A 15,734-nucleotide genomic window follows, 5' to 3' on the forward strand; every position below is an offset into this window, starting at 1 on the left:
ATATAGATCCGGACTGTCTGACAATCATCTTCTATTCTCTTTTATTGATATGTTTTCTAAAACTATATTCCCTAGAATAGAAATTATTTTTAGTTTCCTCACCACTGAGCTCATTACCTATTTAGGGATTTATAACTCCTAATATGTGACTTCTACACCTGAGGTTCAACTCTTCTCAACTACATTTTCATGTATTCCCCCACAAAGTTAATAATTTGAATCCCTGATTTATCCCTGAAATTTATTTCCTTAATCATAAATTTTCACACCTCCATTTTTTTCACTTGGGGGGAAAAACAGATTCATACTAAATTATTTATCTAATCATGTGATTTTGTGCTGCACAGATACACTGGGGGAAAAAAGCACAAACAAACTAGAAGCTGGTATGTCTCCATGTTAGGAGTGATGGACCCACAGCACCAAATGTACTAGATGCAGAAGTGGTTCAGTGACTACAGAGTCTAGATTGAACAGATAGGTGAAAACTGGGAGAAAGGCCAGCACAACATGGCAGCGAATTGACATCAGGACTAATGAAAGACACAAACAGATTCTGCATTAGAAATTAAAATTTCAAAGGTTGGGATCAAATAACCAAGATTTATAAAGTAAGCTATTTGAGGTAATTTTTTAATATTGGGTGAGAATTACTGGAAGTGAATAGCCTCCTATGATTTTTTGAGTGGAAGGATGCCAAGGGACCAGAATGGAGGAATTTGAGAATAGAGACTGATCTAGTAACATCATCTTGTTCTCATTGCCATCCCAGAGTGTTTCAACCAGTCCTGAAAAGACTAAAAAGGTAAAAATAGGCCGAGCTTTAAATTGCAGATGAAGCATGCTGTTTAGCCCCAGGAGAGCGCTGCTCCAGAGACTATACAGATGTGTCATGCAGGTTGTTCCCTGGAATCATTTGGTTGTCTTATCCCTGACTATTCCTCTAGATGGTAACCCTTTTGTTAGATTTGGTTTTTTACCTCACCTGTGGTTTTGCCTTTAAAAGCTTTCTGCCAGCTGTATTCAAGGCTGCAGGTCTTTGGGACAGGTGTCCATGTGCAGATGGCAGCTCCCAATTCACCTTTTAAAGTGTGGTTTCTCAGTATCTCACTGATCAGATTCCCATGTAACAGTACCACCAATGTAAAGGGTGACGGTGCACAGTCAGCTCTCCTGCTTGAGGTGGATAGCAATGGAAAAGATGGAAAAGAAAATAACAAAAAAGTGAAAGCACAGAGAAAACACAAACTGCAGTTCCATAAGCCACCTAATACCAAACTAAAATGTGTCTGGTGTAAATACTCTAAATGAAATATGATTTACAATAACTGTCATATAAAACCACTTCCCCTAAAAATTACCCTCATCAACTTAAACTTGATGAGTTTTGGAACTGATTAAAAGCAAAAGATGCATCTTAACATGCAATCATCAGTCATATCTAAAAAAAAGTACACGAGATGAAGAACTGAATTTAGTAATACTCATGTGAGCAGGTGAGCAGGTGACTTGTAACTCATGTTACAATACCAAAAGGCTTAGCTTCTAGACAAAATGTAAAATGTAGAAAAATGGTTTGAAATATTTTAAGGGAAATATACAGATACTACTATTGCATAGTAAGGTGGCTGTGCTTAGCAATAAATATTTATATACGAACAAACAGTCAACAATATTTTATGTTTGTACTAATACATTAAATGAGCCAGTATATATAAAATATCTATGAAAATGCTAGCATATGGGAATAAAAAATTAATTTTAATAAGTATATGTGTGTGTGTGTGTGCTGGAGCTTGAACTCAGGGCTTCCAGCTCTTGCTGGGAGGGATCAGCAGGAAAACTGGAACAGGCAGAATAGAGGCTAAGGTGCCCAGGCAATACATATAGGTTTTTGAATGCCACTTTAGTGTGGTCAGTATCCATGGAGAAATAAAATAAAGTTCCCATGGAGCCTAGCTTCCTTTGGGTCTGGCTTATTTCACCTCATATTATTTTTTTCCAAGTCTTTCCATTTCCTTATGAATGGGGCCAAATCATTTTTTTCTCACAGAAGCATAGAATTCAATTGTGTGCATGTACCACATTTTCTTGAACTATTCATCTACTGAGGGGCATCTGGGTTCCATATCTTAGCTATGATAAATAATGCTGCAATGAACATAGTTTTGCTGGTAGCATTAGTGTGGCCTTCTTTGTTTCTGGGTGAACACCCAGAAGTGGGATTGCTGGATCACAGGGAAGCTGTATGTTTAGTATTTTGAAGAACCTCCATTCTGCTCTCTAGAGTTGTTGAACCAGTTTACATTCTCACCAAATGTGCAACAGAATTCCCTTCTTGCCACATCCCGGGCAGCATCTGTTAATTTTTGTTTTCTTGATGATAGCCATTCTAACTGGGGTGAGGTGGAATCTCAATGTGGTTTTTATTTGCATTTCTTGTATGGCCAGACACATTGATTATTCACTTGAAACAATTAATATGTGTCTAGGACAGTCCTAGCAGAGGATCACACTAGCTCAATAGCTAGTTATATATGATAACATAAAAATGATGCTAATCAAGATACGCCTTTTTGATGCAACCGAGGAAGCATCGCTCAAGTGTCTCTTCCCACCCTCCTCTTGCCGTCATGTCTAAGTCCGAGTCCTAAGGAGCCGAACAGCTGCAGAAGCTCTTCATCGGAGGGCTGAGCTTTGAAACGACCGATCTGAGGAGCCATTTTGAGCAATGGAGAACCGTCATGGACTGTGTGGTAATGACCCACACACCAAGCGTTCCAGGGACTTTGGGTTTGTAACATACGCCACTGTGGAGGAAGTGGATGCAACTATGAATGCAAGACCACACAAAGTGGATGGAAGAGTCGTGGAACCAAAAAGAGCCGTCTCCAGAGAAGATGCTCAGAGACCAGGTGCGCACTTAACTGTGAAAAAGATTTTTGTCGGTGGCATTAAAGACACTGAAGAACACCACCTACGAGATTATTTTAAACAAAATGGGAAAATTGAAGTGATTGAAATCATGAGTGACCGAGGCAGTGGAAAGAAGAGAGGCTTTGCGTTTGTAACCTTTGACGACCATGACTCTGTGGACAAGATTGTCATTCAGAAATACCATACTGTGAATGGCCACAACTGTGAAGTAAGGAAAGCCTCATCAAAGCAAGAGATGGCTAGTGCTTCATCCAGCCAAAGAGGCCGAGGTGGTTCTAGAAACTTTGGTGGTGGTCGTGGAGGTGGTTTTGGTGGCAATGTCAATTTTGGTCATAGAGGAAACTTCAGTGGTCCAGATGGCTTTGGTGGCAGCCAAGATGGTGGTGGATATGGTGGCAGTGGGGATGGTTACAAGGGATTTGGTAAATGATGGTGGTTATGGAGGAGGCGGCCCTGGTTACTTTGCAAGCAGAGGCTATGGAAGTAGTGGATAGGGTTATGGAAACCAGGGCAGTGGCTATGGCGGTAGTGGCAGCTATGACAGCTATAAAAACAGAGGAGGCGGGTTGGCTTTGGCGGTGGTAGTGGTAGCAGTTTTGGAGGTGGTGGAAGCTACAATGATTTTGGCAGTTACAACAATAGGTCTTCAAATTTTGAACCCATGAAGGGAGGAAACTTTGGAGGCAGAAGCTCTGGACCCTGTGGTGGTGGAGGCCAATACTTCGACAAACCACAAAACCAAAATGGCTGTGGTGGTTCCAGCAGCAGCAGTAGCTATGGCAGTGACAGAAGGTTTTAAATTACTGCCAGGAAACAAAGCTTAGCAGGAGAGGAGAGCAGGAGAAGTGACAGGGAGGCTACAGGTTACAACAGATTTGTGAACTCAGCCAAGCACTGTGGTGGCAGGGCCTAGCTGCTACAAAGAAGACATGTTTTAGACAATACTCATGTGTATGGGCAAAACAAAACAAAACAACAAAACTCGAGGACTGTATTTGTGACTAATTGTATAAAAGGTTATTTTAATTTCTGTTCTGTGGAAAGTGTAAAGCATTCCAACAAAAGGGTTTTAATGAAGACTATTTTTCTTTTTTGCACCCATGCTGTTGATTGCTAAACGTAATAGTCTGATCATGATGCTAAATAAATGTGTCTTTTTTAAAAAATGATGCTAATCGAAATGAACTCCAACATATGGAAACAACCAGTTTTTTATGGTTTTTGCTTTTGTTTTCTTTTGTGTGTGTACTGTGTGATGTTATTTCTTTTTTTGTTTGTATGCTTTCCTATTTTTTTATTTTCTATTTGGAGGTAATGTACAGAGGGGTTACAGTTACATTTGTCAGATAGTAGGTGCACTATTTCTCACACATTGATACCCCTTCTTATGTTTTTGTCCCCATTTCCTTCCCCCGTCTTCTTTTCCCTCCTTCCCTTTCCTATTTCAAATAAATGAATAAATGTATATGCACTATACCAGGTAACAAAGTCAGATACAGTAACAATATGAGATTAATCAACAGGAAACAAAGGAGAAGAGAAATAACATAGTGCATTAAGAGCAACAATTGCCCTTTTTTTCCTTTGATTTACCCTCTGTTAATTTTGGTACCCTATGTCTTGTATATATGATTATCTGATTTGAGGGAATAACAGAATGGTGAAACAAAGTACAAAAAAATGGCACCAGTAATACATCACAAAACACTATGTTAGAAATGAACTTTACAACTTGGGTAAGAGGAGAGTTAAGAGGAGGAGGGAAAGTGGGAGAAAACAAAGCAGATTGTACCAATGTTCAATAAGAAATGTACTAATTTCCCTACTTATGTAACTGTAACTTGTCTGTACATCACAATAAAATAGAGCTTCCTATGCTCAGAAATTTTCTAAAGTTTATTTGGATGCACTGATAAATTAACTAATACACATTTTCCAAAAATTCTACATTTGATATTTTTAATTGGATCTCTGTTAAAAAGCAATAAATAAACCAGGCTTTAGTGGCTCAAACTAACTAGCTACTCAAGAGGCTGAGAATTGAGAATCAAGGCTCAGAACCATCCCAAAAAGACAAGACTGTAAGACTCTAAGCTTAGCCAGCAAAAAGAAGTAAATTTGTGGCTCAAATGTTAGTCACCAGCCTTAAACAAAAAAGCTATGACCCGGAGTTCAACCCTAGTGCCTGCATTGGAAAAAAAAAAAAAAACTGAGGGCTGGGAGCATGGTAGAGTACCTGCTTAGCATGCACGAAGTCCTGGGTTTATTCCTTGGTACCAAATGCACATACAAAATGCAGGAAGTGGGACCTGTCCTTTTGAGCTTTGTGTGGGACTTTGATTATTTATGTATGTCATAATTCATCTTTGCGCTCTCCAAGGCATTGAGGACTGTTACTGTAGGTTCACTTTGTAGTCGGTAGGTGGCAGTCTTTACTTGTCTTGGGACTGGTGGTTCTGGGAATCTGTGTATACCTGTGGTTCTTGGCCAAACTGATTCCGCTGCTAACTAGGTCAGAGTTTGCAGTTTTTGCAGGTGTTCAGCCTGTTCCCAGAGGCTGTGTGCCACTGCACGACTAGCTCTCAGCCCAACCAGTGGCCTCACAGTGGGCCATGGGATGTTGCTGCCCGCTTAAGTCTCAGCATGCTGGGCGGATGGTTGATATTCCTACCCTGTTTACAGGGGCGGGCCCCAGCCAAGGGCCTGGGGTTTGGGAATTTCTGGGAGCTCTCAGCTAGACCAGCTGGTTTCTACTCTGTTCCCAGGGGCGGGGCCCAGCCACTCTGGAAAGCAGTGTGGAGGTTTCTTAAAGAACTGAAAATTTACCTTCCCTATGATCCCGCCATACCACTTCTGGGCATCTATCCTGAACATCATGATCCAAGATATGATAAGGACACCTGTTCAGCTATGTTCATCTCTGCACTATTCACAATAGCCAGGCAATGGAAACAATCCATATGCCCTACTGCAGATGAAAGGATACAGAAAATGTGGTATATATATACATATATATATATATATATACAATGGAATTGTACATAGCCAAAAGATGAGATAAAATAATGGCATTTGCAGGGAAGTGAATGAATCTAGAGCGAATCATGTTGAGTGAGATAAGTCAAGACCAAAGGAACAAAAGGCACATGGTATCCTTATATGTGGCTATTAGATCCAAAGAGTACAAGAGTGAAGACAATATTTGCATACCCAATGCTATGGACATGGTAATGGAAATATAAACATAACTATATAGACATAAAAACCTATGACTCTATAGACAGTGTTTTATTTCATAAAAAAGAAAGAAAGAAAGAGAGAAAAAAAAGAGAAAAAACTGAAAACACAAAATAAATTTTAACTTTTCTGGCTCTCAAGACAGCCAGGTACTAGTGGCTCATGCCTGTAATCCTAGCTATTCAGGAGGCTGAACTCTAAGAATTGTGATTCAAAGCCAGTCCAAGCATGAAAGTCCATGAGCCTCTTATCTCCAATCAACCACCAGAAAAGTGGAAGTGGCACTGTAGCTCAAAATGGTAGAGCAATAGCTTTTCGCTGAAGAGTTTGGGGAGCCCAGACTTCAAGCCCCCAAACTGAAAACTGATATTATGCTGTTTTAAGGAATAATGCATAGTTGTGAGTAAAAGGATGACTTTCAAGTTTGTAAAGAATTTTGAAGAGGTATCAATATGTGAGAATATAACTGTAACCCCTCTTGCATTACAATTTTTTAAAAAAAAGAATTTTGATTATTGACGATAATGGGAATTAGGACATACATAAAATTTGTACCTTATAATCCCAAATATCAAGTTATTCAGTCGTTTTTATCTTCCCCTGTTCCCTAGCAAGGAAGAAAAAAATGATAATTCGATTCCATCACATTTTTCTTCCATTGGGCATACTATAAGAGCAGTAGGAATTATAAAGTGTGGACAAGGATCAAGTCAGCAAATAATAAAAGGCAAGTTAGAAATTGATAATCGCTCCCTGCGGAATAGACAATGGTTGTGCAGCTTTATGGTTAATTACCCTTTCAGAAGCACTTCAATGATACTACCACTTACATAGTCCTAGAGAGTTCACAACCTAACTAGCCCTATTTGCACTTGCTGCTGCCAGAACTAATGTATGCACAACCTGGGCTGAAGTCTTCTCCTGGATCAAAGACAATAGTCCAGGTTAAGTACTACTAGGATATGACTATAAGGAGTAAATCCCTGCAGAGGCAAAAAAAATCAGAATGACTGCATCAAGGCTGATTTCCCTGTGACTAGTATGACCTTAGACAAAGGTTGCCAACTACTCCGTGCCCGAGTTTCTCATCTTAAACGGCAGCTACCTTCTTCTGATGGGAGTGTATATAAGTTTACACATGTAAAACAATGAGAAGAGTGTCGAGAACAAAAGTGAACAAAAGCCAAGTTACAATAAGCTGTCTGAAACCTAGATACATAAGGCCATATAGAATGACACTAAATGAAAGGAACTCCAGGATATAAAAGCAAAAGCCATATATAATGAGTGATTGCTGTCCTTAATGTACTATGTTATCTCTCATCTCTTTTGCTATCCCTTGGTTATCTCATATTGTTACAATTTTTCACCTTGTTATCTGATATATTGGATATGTGCTTATTTGGTTAGGATAGGGAAGGGAGGAAAACAAAATGAGGGGTAGGGGTGGGGGGAGGGAAATGGGGACCAAGACATGAGAAAGGGTATCAATGTATGTGAAGTAATGCACCTTCTATCTGGTGAATATAATGTAACCCTTCTAGTAATTACAATAAAAAATATATGAAAAAACCAATTAGCTATCTGAACAAACAATAAAAAGACTGCGAGAGCAGAAAACAATTGCTTCCCTGGGTGATAAGATGTGGGAGTCAGGGCTGGCTTCAGAACAGAGATAATACTTAGACTTGAGAGCTTGTAATGAAGGAAAAAAAGGAAAGGCAATTCCAGCAAGAAAAAAAAATGAACCAACAAAGGCAAGGAACAAACAAGGAACAGAACAATGTAGACAAGAAAAGCAAACGAACAAGACCAGTGAAGAAAAGTAGACCTGTCTTCCAGAAGTGGTGGGAAGTGAACCAGAATCATGAAGAAAGGGATCCCATTGTAAGATCCTCAAAATCTCCTTCATTTTAGGCAATAGGAAGTTTTGAAGGTTTTTGGACTTGAAATAGGCTTAACTAGACCACAGATTTTGATACAATTTAGGCAGTAATGTAAATGGAGTTATAGGTAAGAAAACTGTATCAGCCAGAATCATTCAAATACTTATGTGTCTACTATGTGTCTTACTGAAATCCTGAGACTATCAGGCATTATGTTGAAAACATAGTTGTATCCATTCCTTACAAAAAAAAAGTCACATCAAAATTATTTGAGCCTCAGTGGCTCATGCCTGTAATCCTAGCTAGTCAGGAAATTGAGATCTGGGTTCATATTTTGAAGCAGGCCCAGGCATGAAAGTCTGTAACTTGAAAACTGTTCTTGAAATGGCTGTGAGACATTCATTTTACAGGTGGAGATGGAGTTGAGAATCTGGAGCTTGGGGAAACAGCCTGCAGAGAGTTTTGCAATATCACACAACAGTTAAGATTGTAGAAAGAAAAATTTGCATGGGTCAAACAGGTAACAAAAGTAACATTCTTTTGTAAAAGACAATTTAAAAAAAGTTGTTGGTCTAAGAAAACGAGCATTTTGAATCCTGTATCAATTACTGAATGTGCCTCAACTATTGAACTCTCATAGTTATTCAATGACAGACATTTTTCAATTCGTGGTTATACTTTAAGCCAGAAAATACATTAAAAACATGCCAACACTGTCTAAAATACATTGAGTTCTTTTTTGTTTATTTTAGAATGTATTGACTATCAAAATATTTCTAAAAGCAAAGGTCAAAATCACAATATTCTCATCGATAAAGAATTTCTGAGACAGAATAAGAGAACTGCAAAATTCCTGGTATAGCAGCATCCCAGACAGCTGGCCAGTTCAGGCCAGAACCTCACACAGCTCAGTGCGTACATCTGTTGACACAGTGTACATCGGCCCCTCCATGGAACTCGCATGAACAAAATTATTTACATAGTTGTCTTGATAGTTGTAAAATTATAATTGCTACTCACTGCTAAATTAGACTTGGCCATGATTTCCTGGTAATTTTCTTCATTAGTAATGTATCAAATTTCCTTTACTTCCTCCATCTTCTTTCTGCCAAGTATTTCATTCTATAATGACAATATGTAAAATAGCAATGTGATAAAAATTGTGACTCTTGCTAGGCAAATGAGACTATAGTTTAACTTCTTTGTATTTAAAATAATGTTATCATCACGTATCATAAAAATGGAAGACTTAATAACAAGTTTAATCCCTGTCTTTGCCCAAGCACAAATTCTCTTCTGAATGGTCAACCAATGTCACTAATAACCATACCATGAAAACTATGAAATTCAAATATGCCTCACATTTTGGTTTAAATAACATCAGATTTCTGTCTTATCAACTTACCATTATGTTGTTATTACCCTTCAAATTTGAAGCCATAGTCTTACACTTAGCAAAAAGAAGGTATTTCTAAATTCCAGTGGAAAAAAATAGAAATTTTGATTTAATTTTTTATACCATTTTAGGAATAATAACTAAATGTCACTAGCAAAATAATGTATTGTAAAAGCAAGGTATATTTTACTGCATCAAAGCACAAAAGCTAAATTATAACCTTGATTAAATACTCTTAACTTTTAGGCTTCAGTTCCATCAACATTTTGAAGTCATTTCAATAATTCTATATATGTAGTGTGAGTATTATAGTGTAATATGAAAGAAGTTTGGAACTGAAGACCACACACACATAAACATTCCAGTGGAGTAAGACCGTGGGCTCCTATGCATGAATGACCTAATCCAATTTCCCAGAGCACCTGCTAACCCCAGCCTTCTCTCACACAGACATTCTGGAACTGAGCTTTTCACTTTCTTCATTCAATATTTATATGTAACATTGAAGCTCATTACAAAACAATGAACAATTAATCAATCAAGAAGAAACTTTAAAGCATACTTTCTAGAAAAGGTACAGCACCATCCTGTTGCCCACAGTTCAAGAAAAGGAAAATAAATACTATACTACTTTCTCATATTTGTATCACCATTATTCTAACAGTAGGTCCACGATGGTGGTTTAAAGTTGTACTATGCTTCCAATAAGAACACAGGAGTCCTGTTAAGTAGGCTTTCTTTTCAAGGTCACTGACACCTGGGAGATAGTATTGATGAGACAGAAGTTCAACTAAACTATATTGAGAAGTACTTAATGCCAAATTATTCACTCAGGTTCTGGAACTTGAATGCCTATGGCACCGTTACATTAAAGTTTTCACATAAAATGTTCTGCTTATGATTCTGTTCTGATTACTTCTTGTCACTAATATGCCCCCCAAAAAAGGCCATTTGGAAGGTACCAGGGTAGAGGCAATAAGTAATTAACTTCATCCCATTTAAAATCATTAGCATACAAGCAAGAAATTTCATCTCCCAAAGGCATTGCCTTAGTTAAAATGAATAATGCATGGCCAAGAATGTGTCCCTGAAGTTCAAAGAGGAAAATTGACCCTGTTTTAGTGCATTGTGCAGAAAAGGCAAAGGCAATTTTCATTAAAATGTTGAACAATTTGTCCAAGATCAAAGAGGCCCCAAAGAATTATGTGCATCTCCCAGAAGACAGAGACCATTCATAATGTTACACACACTCAGGTACCAGAACTAAAGCAAACCATAGCAGCATTTATCTCCAATGCTCTTGCAAGCACCTGAGGAAAGTTTTATAAAATCTTAAGTCTTCCTTTCTCTCTTCTAATTTTGAAAAAGGACTGAGGCTATAACACATTTTGATGAAGATGAAAATAAACAGGGGAAATAATTTTATCTTTTCCTAGGTTAAATTATTTCCTTAAACTGATACCATGTGTTTTCTTAATCATAAATAAAAATATGCTTGTTTAAATACCACCAGATTTAGTGGCAGTTCTTTTCTCTCTTTTCCCCTTATGGTTAATGTCATGTGGTTACTATATCTGACTTATTGTACATGTGTTTATTTACTGATATATTGTACATATGTTTACTTGTTTATTTGAAATAAAGAAGAGAAGGTGGCAAACAAGATGATTAGGAGGGGAGGAGGGAAGGAAAAGGGGACAAGAACATGAGAAGGGGTGTCAAGTTTCAAGAAATAATGCACCCATTACCTGATAAATGTAAATAAATTATGTACAATATTCTTTTTTAAGTATTCTATTTTAATGAAAATGCCTTTAAATATTCTTTATAGCTTACTGTATTTTTTCAACTGAATATTCTGAATGTTTTATGAAAATAATTTATTTTTAATTGATGATCTCTAATAAGGTATACAATACTTCAAAGCATAACTTTACCGGTTTTTAAATTTTAATTTATTTGGGGACTAATACTGGGACTTGAACTCGGAGCCTCACAATCTCACTTGACTTTTTTGATCACCACTGCACTTTACAATGTAAGCCACATCTCCAAACTTGCATTTTGCTGGTTAGTTTGAAATGGCATTTCAAAGAATGGTCTACAAAGGCTGGATTTGAACCTTAATCCTCCAAGTCTCAAATTTCTGAGCTAGGAAGACATGAGCCATATGTGCCCAGCTTATTTCTTATGACATTAAGTGAATTATAAGCCAGTGTTAGTACCTCACACTATAATCCTAGCTTCACAAGAGGCTGAGATCTGGAGAAACAAGTGGCTCAAGTGGATGATGCCAACTGCTCAAGCAGGTATGAGATACTGAGTTCAAACCCCACTATACACATATATACATATGAATGAATTATATTATAATCTTTCCATATAGCCTCCTAAGACAAAGATCTCCTACACTTGTTTTCCATAGGAGCTGCTCCTGCTTGAACAGCAACATACTTTAAGTCATCAGAATTCATTATGCATGTATTTTTATTTTTATACACTTTGTATGTGCTTGTCTTGGGGCTTGAACTCTAGGTCTGGGTTCTGTTCCTGAGCTTTTGTGCTAAAGGCTAGGGCTCTATGACTTGAGCCATAGCTCTACTTCCAGCTTTTTGTAATTTATTAGAGATAAGACTCTCTTCCTGGACTGGCTTTGAACTACAATTCTCAGATTTCAGCGTATTGAGTAGCTACCATTACAGGTGTGAGTCACTGGTATTCAGATAAATGTCTTCTTAAAGAAAAATGATGGATGCTGATTTAAGTAAATATGTAGTTTCAAGGATTATGTGCATTTTGTGTGTGTGTGCATGCTGGAGGTTGTACATCTAATGTTTTCCTTGGGTGGTTACATTTTCTTTTCCAGTATAGAAAACAAATAAAACACTTATTCAACCAAATGCAGAAAAATCAGTGTGGAGAAATCCATAAGGTACAGATCAGGGCATTGACATGCACCAAATCACTCCATCTAACTCATCTCATCCTCACATAAAACATAAAGTAACCCCGGACTTAAGCGTTCCTCCCTCACCCTCACAAGTTAGTTCCAGCCAGGGGGATTATGAACTATATAAATATAATGAGCTTGTTACATTACTATATCCTAGTGAATAAGGAGCATAAGATTTGAGAGACTATGAAGTCCACCCAAATACATGGAGAAAAAGAAGTAAAGAAGGAAGGAAGGAAGGGAGGGAGGGAAGAAGGGGGGGAGGGAGAGTGGAAGGGAGGAAGGAAGGAAGGAAGGGATACTTATAATACACAACACTCAAATTAGTAGATATTTATTCCTCTTCATGAAAGAAAGACTACCAGCAGAAATTCTAATAGCCTTTAAACAACTTTTACTGTGTTTAAAAGACAAAACAGAAAGAAGAGTTGCATTCCCCTGCTATTAGGTATTTTATTGTTTGACCATAAAATATTAAAACACTGATAGGATAGTTAAGAGGAAGAGACATGCCAGATGTCTGCTCTTAAGCATATTTCCCCAGCTCTAAATTGGCATTGTTTCAGTAGGGACTAGGAATGACAAATAATAATTGTACTTCCTTTTTAACATCTGGACATTTAGCACTGATTCATTATGAAACTATGGTACAATTGGTTCATTTTACTCTTTAGCTAAAAACAGGGCACAGGAGCTGGCAGTTTGGCCTAGTGGTAGAGTGCTTGCCTAGCATGCACAAAACCCTGGAACAATTCCTAAGTATCACATACATAGAAAAGCCAGAAGTAGTGTTATGGCTCAGGTAATAGAGGGCTAGCCATCAGGAAAAGCTGAAGGACAATGTTCAGGCCCTGAGTTCAAGCCTCAGGACTGACCAAAAAAAAAATAACCAAGGCACAAAACCAAGACTTTGCTGCAGAGGTTTTATAAATGCAATCTTCCTATGTAGATAACTTTCCTAGTGCTAAAATACTCTATTCCTAAAGATGGTCAACTTCAGTTATAGGACACCTGTTTTAGAAAAAATAGCAAAAAGTTTATGTCATTTATATTTATGTTTGACCATAAGATCAAACTGAATTGCTAAGAGAATATAGCCAAAAATGTTGTTTCCAAGTTCCAGTGGCTAGGGTAGTGTGGAGTTAGATCCAGAAATTTGCTTTTAGAAAGTACAGAGTACAGGTTTTGACTCATAAGTTATTTGTGTTATCTAGAACACATTTCGGAAACACATACATAAAAGGCAGGAACCACACCTGAGTGATTACTATCAAATCCATCTACTTTTTTTGTTCCCACAGTTGTCTAGGCAACTACCCGATGTCAGACTTCAAGTGGGTCAGAAGAAACCATGGTCAGGTTGCCACTGCCTTGGAAGGTTTCATAGGTAAGTTGGACTGCCATGGTGCTTCAAGATGGGTGTTGTCATTTTCAAGGTTACAATGGATGCCCCCCATATTATTTTCCACCAGGCCCCTCCCTGGAGTGCAAATGTATTCACAGATGGGGGAAAGGCAGGATCTGCCGTAGTGATATACCCCACCTCCCTATCTACCAAAGAAAGGAAAGGCACCCACTATTTTGAGCCAGTCACAGGATCTGCACAGTTTAAAGAGCTGTATGCAGTTGCCTTGGCCTTAACCCATGTCCATGGATCAAGGAATTTGTTTTCTGATAGCCTATACATAGTCAATTTGCAACCAACCTTAGTAACTGGCTATATAAAACTGGATAGGAACCCAATTACTCCTTTAATGATTCAAGTCTGATCTCTGTTAAACAAACAAGCTAATCCCATCTTTTTACAGCATCTCAGAGGACACCAGGATTTGCCTGGGAGGCTGACACAAGGAAACCAAATGGCTGACCAATTGGCATCCAATGGGATTATTACAGCTACTGCTCAGCCTCGCCAGGACTTTCAATTAGCTCAAGGGTTATATGAACTAACTCACTTAAATTGGAGAGGGTTGCATCAGAGATTCCCCCTAGTCCCTATAAAGGACTTAAAAAAGATCGTGAGAACATGTAAATGGTGTATGCCATTTTTACAAGTCCCACCCTTGCAATCCCCTGGGGTCAATCCCTGGGGCCTTAAACCTAAGGTTATCTGGCAGACTGATGTAACTATGCACCCTTTGGGAAATTAAAATATGTATTTACGTCTATAAACACTTATTCACATGCTTGTTGGGCTACTGCACATTTCAGAGAAGAGGCCCGACACGTGGAAAGCCATTTTTTACAATGCTTTGCTATTTTGGGTTTACCCATACGGTTAAAACACATAATGGGCCTTGTTTTATGAGTAAATCATTACAAGATTTTTTTCAGACTTGAAATATTAGATATACCACTGGGATACCATAAAATCCCAGGGGACAAGCTATAATTGAGAGACACAATAAGACCTTAAAAAATCAATTAATAAAACAAAAAGTGGGAGGCAACCCCCATGATCAATTGAGGACAGCTATGCTTACATTAAATATTTTAAATTTCTCCAAGGAACAGCCTCTGACTACCTTTCAGAGACATTGGTCTAATCAGACACCTTATTTAAAGGTTGAAGTCCATTGGAGGGAATCTCTTACTGGATCATGGAAAGGCCCTGATCCCCTCATTAGTGTGGGGAGAAGATATGGATGTGTCTTACCAGTGGGAGAACCAAACCCAATTTGGGTATCAGCTAGAGATTTAAAATATTGTCAGCAAACTAAAAAATAATTACCTAAGAGCACCCCCTCTTGAGGTATGCTTTCTCCCTCTCATTCACAGGAATGAGGAGACCATACTGGACACCCTGCTTAGCTGTGGTTGGAATCCTCAGTCACCTTCCTTCTCCTCATCCTGGGCATCATTATCCACGCTGTCCACAAAGACACTTCCTACAATATCAGCTTGATTTCCTGACTGCATTAGTCCTCCAAAATCATCGAGGCCTTGATCTGCTTAAAAAGGCTACTGGAGGTTCTCAATTGCCACCAAAATGAACTTGATGCAAACTATCTATGGACTGGACTAAATGGTTAGCTCCCTTACCTTCTTCCCTTTATGGGTGGGCTCCTTGGTTAAAGTGGGTATTGTATTCACATTCAGACCTTGTGTAATCAATAAGCTCCTTCAGTTTCTTAGAGATCTGGATCAGGTAAAGCTTTTCAGCTACTGGTGGTCTGGCAACAATATGCTGTGCTATGAGATGGTGGACTGGGAACCCTATGAGGTTGGCCCTGGCCGTTACCAGGATGCTCAGGTGTGTTCCTTCACTGACGTTGGCCATCCCCCCTATTTAAAAATCTCCATTTGGGTCTGCCAACCCTACAGG

At 38.4% G+C, this 15,734-nt stretch overlaps 1 protein-coding gene and 1 pseudogene across 6 annotated transcripts in view; one reads left to right on the plus strand and one right to left on the minus strand.

The window, feature by feature from the left end:
- The window catches only part of LOC150057313 (uncharacterized), a 207,122-nt gene that overhangs the window by 140,887 nt on the left and 50,501 nt on the right, over positions 1–15,734 (minus strand). For 4 of the 6 annotated variants that reach the window (XR_016536812.1, XR_016536810.1, XR_016536809.1 and 1 more), the window contains 2 exons: positions 9,081–9,182; positions 986–1,173 (listed from right to left, as the gene is read on the minus strand). The gene's annotated coding sequence lies outside the window, so the exon portion shown is untranslated. Of the gene's footprint in view, positions 1–985; positions 1,177–9,080; positions 9,183–15,734 lie in introns of all 6 variants that reach the window. The other 2 variants (XR_016536811.1, XR_016536813.1) reach the window with 2 other exon arrangements.
- Positions 2,634–3,736, plus strand: LOC150057316 (heterogeneous nuclear ribonucleoprotein A1 pseudogene; annotated as a pseudogene).

The sequence above is a fragment of the Megascapheus bottae genome, chromosome 10, assembly GCF_031878675.1.
Source record: "Megascapheus bottae isolate mThoBot1 chromosome 10, mThoBot2.hap1, whole genome shotgun sequence".
Lineage (NCBI taxonomy): Eukaryota > Metazoa > Chordata > Mammalia > Rodentia > Geomyidae > Megascapheus > Megascapheus bottae.